We start from the raw sequence: 9,623 nt of genomic DNA, 5'->3' as shown, positions 1-9,623 counted from the left end.
ACACTGCCCTACCCTATGCTCTGACCTCTTTCTCCCCTCTCTCTCCAGATGAAATCTCGCGTCTTGTGACGGCCGGCCGCCCAACAACCTGCCCGCTTGACCCTATCCCCTCCTCTCTTCTCCAGACCATTTCCGGAGACCTTCTCCCTTACCTCACCTCGCTCATCAACTCATCCCTGACCGCTGGCTACGTCCCTCCCGTCTTCAAGAGAGCGAGAGTTGCACCCCTTCTGAAAAAACCTACACTCGATCCCTCCGATGTCAACAACTACAGACCAGTATCCCTTCTCTCTTTTCTCTCCAAAACTCTTGAGCGTGCCGTCCTTGGCCAGCTCTACCGCTATCTCTCTCAGAATGACCTTCTTGATCCAAATCAGTCAGGTTTCAAGACTAGTCATTCAACTGAGACTGCTCTTCTCTGTATCACGGAGGCGCTCCGCACTGCTAAAGCTAACTCTCTCTCCTCTGCTCTCATCCTTCTAGACCTATCGGCTGCCTTCGATACTGTGAACCATCAGATCCTCCTCTCCACCCTCTCCGAGTTGGGCATCTCCGGCGCGGCCCACGCTTGGATTGCGTCCTACCTGACAGGTCGCTCCTACCAGGTGGCGTGGCGAGAATCTGTCTCCTCACCACGCGCTCTCACCACTGGTGTCCCCAGGGCTCTGTTCTAGGCCCTCTCTTATTCTCGCTATACACCAAGTCACTTGGCTCTGTCATAACCTCACATGGTCTCTCCTATCATTGCTATGCAGACGACACACAATTAATCTTCTCCTTTCCCCCTTCTGATGACCAGGTGGCGAATCGCATCTCTGCATGTCTGGCAGACATATCAGTGTGGATGACGGATCACCACCTCAAGCTGAACCTCAGCAAGACGGAGCTCCTCTTCCTCCCGGGGAAGGACTGCCCGTTCCATGATCTCGCCATCGCGGTTGACAACTCCATTGTGTCCTCCTCCCAGAGCGCTAAGAACCTTGGCGTGATCCTGGACAACACCCTGACGTTCTCAACTAACATCAAGGCGGTGTCCCGTTCCTGTAGGTTCATGCTCTACAACATCCGCAGAGTACGACCCTGCCTCACACAGGAAGCGGCGCAGGTCCTAATCCAGGCACTTGTCATCTCCCGTCTTGATTACTGCAACTCGCTGTTGGCTGGGCTCCCTGCCTGTGCCATTAAACCCCTACAACTCATCCAGAACGCCGCAGCCCGTCTGGTGTTCAACCTTCCCAAGTTCTCTCACGTCACCCCGCTCCTCCGCTCTCTCCACTGGCTTCCAGTTGAAGCTCGCATCCGCTACAAGACCATGGTGCTCGCCTACGGAGCTGTGAGGGGAACGGCACCTCAGTACCTCCAGGCTCTGATCAGGCCCTACACCCAAACAAGGACACTGCGTTCATCCACCTCTGGCCTGCTCGCCTCCCTACCACTGAGGAAGTACAGTTCCCGCTCAGCCCAGTCAAAACTGTTCGCTGCTCTGGCCCCCAATGGTGGAACAAACTCCCTCACGACGCCAGGACAGCGGAGTCAATCACCACCTTCCGGAGACACCTGAAACCCCACCTCTTCAAGGAATACCTAGGATAGGGTAAGTAAGGGTAAGTAATCCTTCTCACCCCCCTTCTCACCCCCCAACAAGATTTAGATGCAAGTGGCTGTTCCACTGGTTGTCATAAGGTGTATGCACCAATTTGTAAGTCGCTCTGGATAAGAGCGTCTGCTAAATGACTTAAATGTAAATGTAAATGTAAATCTGAGAGCTGCTGTCCATCAACTGGACAGCATCCTCCCTCCTACCTACCCTGTCAGCTTCTACCTGCTGAAGATCACACGGTAAGATATCATGCACACTCTTTCCTCCATCTACTTGACAACATCCTCCCTCCTTCATGTCCTCTCAGCTTCTATAGTTAACTTTCACCACCTTTTTAAATCCTTCCTATCATAAACTATAAAATCCAACTAAAATCTCACAAAACTGTAGGCCTGTGGCATTGCTCTGTTTGAACTTCAACATGTTTTACTCTCTCCCTCCCCGGATCTAGAGTTCTGGGTGGGGCTTCTAACCCAGTAGAACCTGTGGTACTGAGACAGAACCGTTCTGTTCCTAATGGACCAGCTCGGCCATGCTGCCTTCACACAGCTCCAGGAGGAGTGTGTACAGAGACTACTTTACCAGCAGCACAAGGTAAACACACAGAGAGAGAGAGAGAGACAGGAGAGTCCCACATATTTCAGATGTACACACACACATACAGTTGAAGTCGGTAGTTTACATTCACTTAGGTTGGAGTCATTAAAACTTGTTTTTCAACCACTCCACAAATTTCTTGTTAACAAACTATAGTTTTGGCAAGTCGGTTAGGACATCTACTTTGTGCATGACAGAAGTTATTTTTCCAACAATTGTAAACAGACAGATTATTTCACTGTATCACAATTCCAGTGGGTCAGAAGTTTACATACACTAAGTTGACTGTGCCTTTAAACAGCTTGGAAAATTCCAGAAAATTATATCATGGCTTAAGAAGCTTCTGATAGGCTAATTGACATCATTTGAGTCAATTGGAGGTGTACTTGTGGATGTATCTCAAGACCTACCTTCAAACTCAGTGCCTCTTTGCATGACATTATGAGAAAGTCAAAAGAAATCAGCAAAATAATTGTAGATCTCCACAAGTCTGGTTCATCCTTGGGAGCATTTTCCAAAGGCCTGAAGGTACCACTTTCATCTGTACAAACAATAGTATGCAAGTATGAACACCATGGCACCACACAGCCGTCATACCACTCAGGAAGGAGACACGTTCTGTCTCCTAGAGATGAACGCACTTTGGTGTGAAAAGTGCAAATCAATCCCAGAACAACAGCAAAGGACCTTGTGAAGATTCTGGAGGAAACCGGTACAAAAGTATCTATATCCACAGTAAAACGACATAACATGAAAGGGCGCTCAGGAAGGAAGAAGCCACTGCTCCAAAACCGCCATTAAAAAAGCCAGACTACGGTTTGCAACTGCACATGGGGACAAATATCGTACTTTTTGGAGAAATATCCTCTGGTCTGATGAAACAAAAATACAACTGTTGGCCATAATGACCATCGTTATGTTTGGAGGTAAAAGGGGGAGGCTTGCAAGCCGAAGAACACCATCCCAACCGTGAAGCACGGGGGTGGCAGCATCATGTTGTGGGAGTGCTTTGCTCTAGGAGGGACTGGTGCACTTCACCAAATAGATGGCGTCATGAGGAAAGAAAATTATGTGGATATATTCAAGCAAAATTTCAAGACATCAGTCAGGAATGTAAAGCTTGGTCTCAAATGGGTCTTCCAAATGGACAATGACCCCAAGCATACTTCCAAAGTTGTGGCAAAATGGCTTAAGGACAACAAAGTCGGGGTATTGGAGTGGCCATCACAAAGCCCTGACCTCATTCCTATAGAAATTTGTGGGCAGAACTGAAAAAGCATGTGTGAGCAAGGAGGACTACAAACCTGACTCAGTTACACCAGCTCTGTCAGGAGGAATGGGCCAAAATTCACCCAACTTATTGTGGGAAGCTTGTGGAAGGCTACCTGAAATGTTTGACCCAAGTTAAACAATTTAAAGGCAATGCTACCAAATACTAATTGAGTGTATATGAACTTCTGACCTACTGGGAATGTGATGGAGGAAATAAAAGCTGAAATAAATACATTTCACATTCTTCAAATAAAGTGGTGATCCTAACTGGCCTAATTTTTACGTGGATTAAATGTCAGAAATGGTGAAAACTGAGTTTAAATGTATTTGGCTAACGTACACTCCAACCCCAACCTCTCACCTGACTAGCAGAACATGCTGTTCTGTAGATCTTCAAATTAAACTTTGAGTGATAAGCCTTCATCTGAGACACATGGTGCTTCCCACAAAGTGTGTGTGAAGGCAACATGGTGTTTGACTCTTTGTGTTTGTTTTGTGTGCATTTGTCTCCCTGCATGTGTCCGTGTGTGTGAGACAGAAGGCCCAGCAGTGGTTGAAGCTCGCAGTGGCTCCGCCTCTGCAGCGGCTGCAGGTGTACCGGTAGGCGTGTCAGGCTTTGGCCCACAACCCCTGATCAGCCGCTCCTCCCCCTCATCTGGCAGAGGTTCCTGCAGCTCTACCTGAGACAACCAGGACCTGAGTATGGGTCTGGTACCTCACACATACCATAACCTCTAGGCTACATCTGGGTATAGATTCAGTAATGTTCCTCCTCTCTCCATCTGCAGTCTGGATGCAGGAGGCTGTAGGGAGCTGGACACATCACCACCATGGTAGGACTTCTATAGGAGTCAATTCTGTTTTAAATCTCATTTTCATTATGGGTAAATTCTGCTTGATGAAACCGAGTAAGTCTTTATCAATGATGTGTTTGTGTGGCTTGTCTGACAGAGGAGTGTGCTGCACTTTAGATGCCAGCGGTCTCCATGGATACGGGATGGATAGAACTTAAAGTGTAGAAGAGAACGGGGTGTACTGTACTAAGCCCGTCAGATGGAGGAGAGATATTACACAGACAAACACATGATGTGTCTCGCTAGACTCCAGCAGGTCTGTATATTAGTCAGTTAGGTTTACACCTTCACTATGTGACAACTTCTGTTACCCCTTCGGATGGGAGACACGTGCACACACTCACCGCTCTCAAACCCTCACCACCCTCACACACACATATACACACAGGGCCAGACAGAAAGCACTCAGAGGGCACCTGTCTAGCAGCTCCTCCCGTTGTCATGGAAACAAACATTGAGTCAGCGCTCCTTGTCTAGAGCAGTGGTGGGCAACTCCAGTCCTCCAGGGCCTGATTGGTGTCACACCTTTTCTCCATCCCAGCCAACACAGCTGATTAATCAAATTGCATTCTAAATTGAAGATCATGATTCAGTGATTATTGGACTCAGGTGTGTTAGCTGGGGCAAACCGGTGACACCAATCAGGCCCTCGAGGACTGGAATTGCCCACCCCTGCTCTAGAGCCTTCCTGTATACACACACATAAATATGACATAATGTCCCCTTGTTTGATTTAAAAGTTTATTCAATGAAATCAATTTAAATTACCCTATTGCACTCACACTCACTTACAGTGGCAAGAAAAAGTATGTGAACCCTTTGGAATTACCGGGATTTCTGCATAAATTGGTCATCAAATTTGATATAATATACAAACAGTGTGCTTAAACCAATAACATAAAAATAATTGTATTTTTTTCTATATTGAATACAACTTTAAACATTCACAGGTGTAGGTTGGAAAAAGTATGTGAGCCCCTAGGCCAGGGCTGCCCAACCCTCTTCCTGGAGATCTACTGTCCTGTAGGTTTTCAGTCCAACCCTAATTTAGCGTATCTGATTCAGCTAGTTAAGGTCTTGTTTGGCAGCAAATAAGTAGAATCTCAACTTTCTCCAGGAAGAGGGTTGGGCAGCTCTGCCCTAGGCTAATGACTTCTCCAAAAGCTAATTGGAGTCAGCTAACCTGGAGTTCAATCAATAAGACAAGATTGGAGATGTTAGTTAGAGCTGCCTTGCCCTATAAAAAACACTCACAAAATTTGAGTTTACTATTCACAGGAAGCATTGCCTGATGTGAACCATGCCTCAAACAAAATAGATCTCAGAAGACCTAAGGTTGTTGACTTGCATAAAGCTGGAAAGGGTTACAAAAGTATCTCTAAAAACCTTGATGTTCATCAGTCCACGGTAAGATAAATAGTTTATAAATGGACTGTTGCTACTCCCTAGGAGTGGCCGTCCTGCAAAGATGACTGCAAGAGAACAGTGCAGAATGCTCAATGAGGTTAAGAAGATTAAGAAGAAACCTAGAGTGTCAGCTAAAGACTTACAGAAATCTCTGGAACATGTTAACATCTCTGTTGACGAGTCTACGATACGTAAAACACTAAACAAGAATGATGTTCATGGGAGGACACCGGAAGAAGCCACTGCTGTCAAAAAAAACATTGCTGCACGTCTGAAGTTTGCAAAAGTGCACCTGGATGGAAATATTCTGTGGACAGATGAAACTAAAGTTGAGTTGTTTGGAAGGAACGCACAACATTGTGTGCAGAAAAAACAGCACAGCACACCAACATCAAAACCTCATCCCAACTGTAAAGTATGGTGGAGGGAGCATCATGGTTTGGGGCAGCATCAGGGCCTGGACAGCATGCTATCATCGACGGAAGAATGAATTCCCAAGTTTATCAAGACATTTTGCAGGAGAATGTTAGGCTATCTGTCCGACAATTGAAGCTTAACAGAAGTTGAGTGATGCAACAGGACAACAACCCAAAATACAGAAGTAAATCAACAACAGAATGGCTTCAATAGAAGAAAATACGACTTTTGGAGTGGCCCAGTCAGAGTCCTGACCTCAAACCGATTTGAGATGCTGTGGCATGACCTCAAGAGAGCAGTTCACACCAGACATCCCAAGAATACTGCTGAACTGAAACAGTTTTGTAAAGAGGAATCGTCCAAAATTCCTCCTGACCATTGTGCAGGTCTGATCCGCAACTACAGAAAACGTTTGGTTCAGGTTATTGCTGCCAAAGTAGGGTCAACCAGTTATTAAAAACTCTTCGGGCTAGGGGGCAGTATTTTCACATTCGGATGAAAGCGTGCCCAGAGTAAACTGCCTGCTACTCAAGCCCAGAATCTAGGATATGCATATTATTAGTAGATTTGGATAGAAAACACTCTGTTTCTAAAACTGTTTGAATGATGTCTGTGAGTATAACATAACTTATTTGGCAGGCGAAACCCCGAGGACAAACCCTCCAGGAAAAAAAACCCATTGAGGTCACTTTTCAATGGGAATCTAGAATTCTAAGGCAGTTGCTTGCCGTTCTTATCGCTTCCACTAGATGTCAACAGTCTTTAGAAATTGGTTGATGTTTTTCCTTTGTGTAATGAAGAAGTAGGGCTGTCCAGAACGAGGGTCGATTGAAATGTACTGTTTGTTAGAGGTGCGTGACCTGAACACGCTCCACTTTGTTTTCCTCCGGTATTAATCACAGTTTATCCCGTCCTAAATTTGATTGATTATTTACGTTAAATACCTGAAGTTGTATTAGGAAAGTTGTTTGGACAAAGATTACAGATAACTTATGAGATGTTTTGTAGTCCTGTTGCGCGATTTGGAACCAGTGTTTTTCTGGATCAAATGTGCCAAATTGACATTTTGGATATATAACGACGGAATTAATCGAACAAAAAAAAGGACCATTTGTGATGTTTATGGGACATATTGAAGTGTCAACAGAATAAGCTCGTCAAAGGTGAATTATACTTGAATCATGAATTATATCTTTATTTCTGAGTTTCGTGCCGCACCTGGCGGGTTGAAATATGATTGTTTGTTTGATGGGGTGCTATCCTCAGATAATAGCATGGTTTGCTTTCACTGTAAAGCCTTTTGAAATCTGACATGTTGGCTGGATTCACAACAAGTGTAGATTTAATTTGGTGTATTGCATGTGTGATTTCATGAAGGTTTAATATTCAATACGCTCGACCTCATCTTTACTAGATGCTGTTCTTCCACTAACCTCATTGCAACTCCCCTCCAAGTCTCCGACCACTACCTTGTATCCTTTTCCCTCTCGCTCTCATCCAACACCTCCCACACTGCCCCTACTCGGATGGTATCGCGCCGTCCCAACCTTCGCTCTCTCTCCCCCGCTACTCTCTCCTCTTCCATCCTATCATCTCTTCCCTCTGCTCAAACCTTCTCCAACCTATCTCCTGATTCTGCCTCCTCAACCCTCCTCTCCTCCCTTTCTGCATCCTTTGACTCTCTATGTCCCCTATCCTCCAGGCCGGCTCGGTCCTCCCCTCCCGCCCCGTGGCTCGACGACTCATTGCGAGCTCACAGAACAGGGCTCCGGGCAGCCGAGCGGAAATGGAGGAAAACTCGCCTCCCTGCGGACCTGGCATCCTTTCACTCCCTCCTCTCTACATTTTCCTCCTCTGTCTCTGCTGCTAAAGCCATTTTCTACCACTCTAAATTCCAAGCATCTGCCTCTAACCCTAGGAAACTCTTTGCCACCTTCTCCTCCCTCCTGAATCCTCCTCCCCCTCCCCCCCCCTCTCTGCAGATGACTTCGTCAACCATTTTGAAAAGAAGGTTGACGACATCCGATCCTCGTTTGCTAAGTCAAACGGCACCGCTGGTTCTGCTCACACTGCCCTACCCTGTGCTCTGACCTCTTTCTCCCCTCTCTCTCCAGATGAAATCTCGCGTCTTGTGACGGCCGGCCGCCCAACAACCTGCCCGCTTGACCCTATCCCCTCCTCTCTTCTCCAGACCATTTCCGGAGACCTTCTCCCTTACCTCACCTCGCTCATCAACTCATCCCTGACCGCTGGCTACGTCCCTTCCGTCTTCAAGAGAGCGAGAGTTGCACCCCTTCTGAAAAAACCTACACTCGATCCCTCCGATGTCAACAACTACAGACCAGTATCCCTTCTTTCTTTTCTCTCCAAAACTCTTGAACGTGCCGTCCTTGGCCAGCTCTCCCGCTATCTCTCTCTGAATGACCTTCTTGATCCAAATCAGTCAGGTTTCAAGACTAGTCATTCAACTGAGACTGCTCTTCTCTGTATCACGGAGGCGCTCCGCACTGCTAAAGCTAACTCTCTCTCCTCTGCTCTCATCCTTCTAGACCTATCGGCTGCCTTCGATACTGTGAACCATCAGATCCTCCTCTCCAACCTCTCCGAGTTGGGCATCTCCGGCGCGGCCCACGCTTGGATTGCGTCCTACCTGACAGGTCGCTCCTACCAGGTGGCGTGGCGAGAAGCTGTCTCCTCACCACGCGCTCTCACCACTGGTGTCCCCAGGGCTCTGTTCTAGGCCCTCTCCTATTCTCGCTATACACCAAGTCACTTGGCTCTGTCATAACCTCACATGGTCTCTCCTATCATTGCTATGCAGACGACACACAATTAATCTTCTCCTTTCCCCCTTCTGATGACCAGGTGGCGAATCGCATCTCTGCATGTCTGGCAGACATATCAGTGTGGATGACGGATCACCACCTCAAGCTGAACCTCGGCAAGACGGAGCTGCTCTTCCTCCCGGGAAGGACTGCCCGTTCCATGATCTCGCCATCACGGTTGACAACTCCATTGTGTCCTCCTCCCAGAGCGCCAAGAACCTTGGCATGATCCTGGACAACACCCTGTCGTTCTCAACTAACATCAAGGCGGTGGCCCATTCCTGTAGGTTCATGCTCTACAACATCCGCAGAGTACGACCCTGCCTCACACAGGAAGCGGCGCAGGTCAGGCACTTGTCATCTCCCGTCTGGATTACTGCAACTCGCTGTTGGCTGGGCTCCCTGCCTGTGCCATTAAACCCCTACAACTCATCCAGAACGCCGCAGCCCGTCTGGTGTTCAACCTTCCCAAGTTCTCTCACGCCACCCCGCTCCTCCGCTCTCTCCACTGGCTTCCAGTTGAAGCTCGCATCCGCTACAAGACCATGGTGCTTGCCTACGGAGCTGTGAGGGGAACGGCACCTCAGTACCTCCAGGCTCTGATCAGGCCCTACACCCAAACAAGGGCACTGCGTTCATCCACCTCTGGCC

This window comes from Oncorhynchus keta, chromosome 25, assembly GCF_023373465.1.
Source record: "Oncorhynchus keta strain PuntledgeMale-10-30-2019 chromosome 25, Oket_V2, whole genome shotgun sequence".
Classification (NCBI taxonomy): domain Eukaryota; kingdom Metazoa; phylum Chordata; class Actinopteri; order Salmoniformes; family Salmonidae; genus Oncorhynchus; species Oncorhynchus keta.
This window is presented reverse-complemented; position numbering follows the sequence as displayed.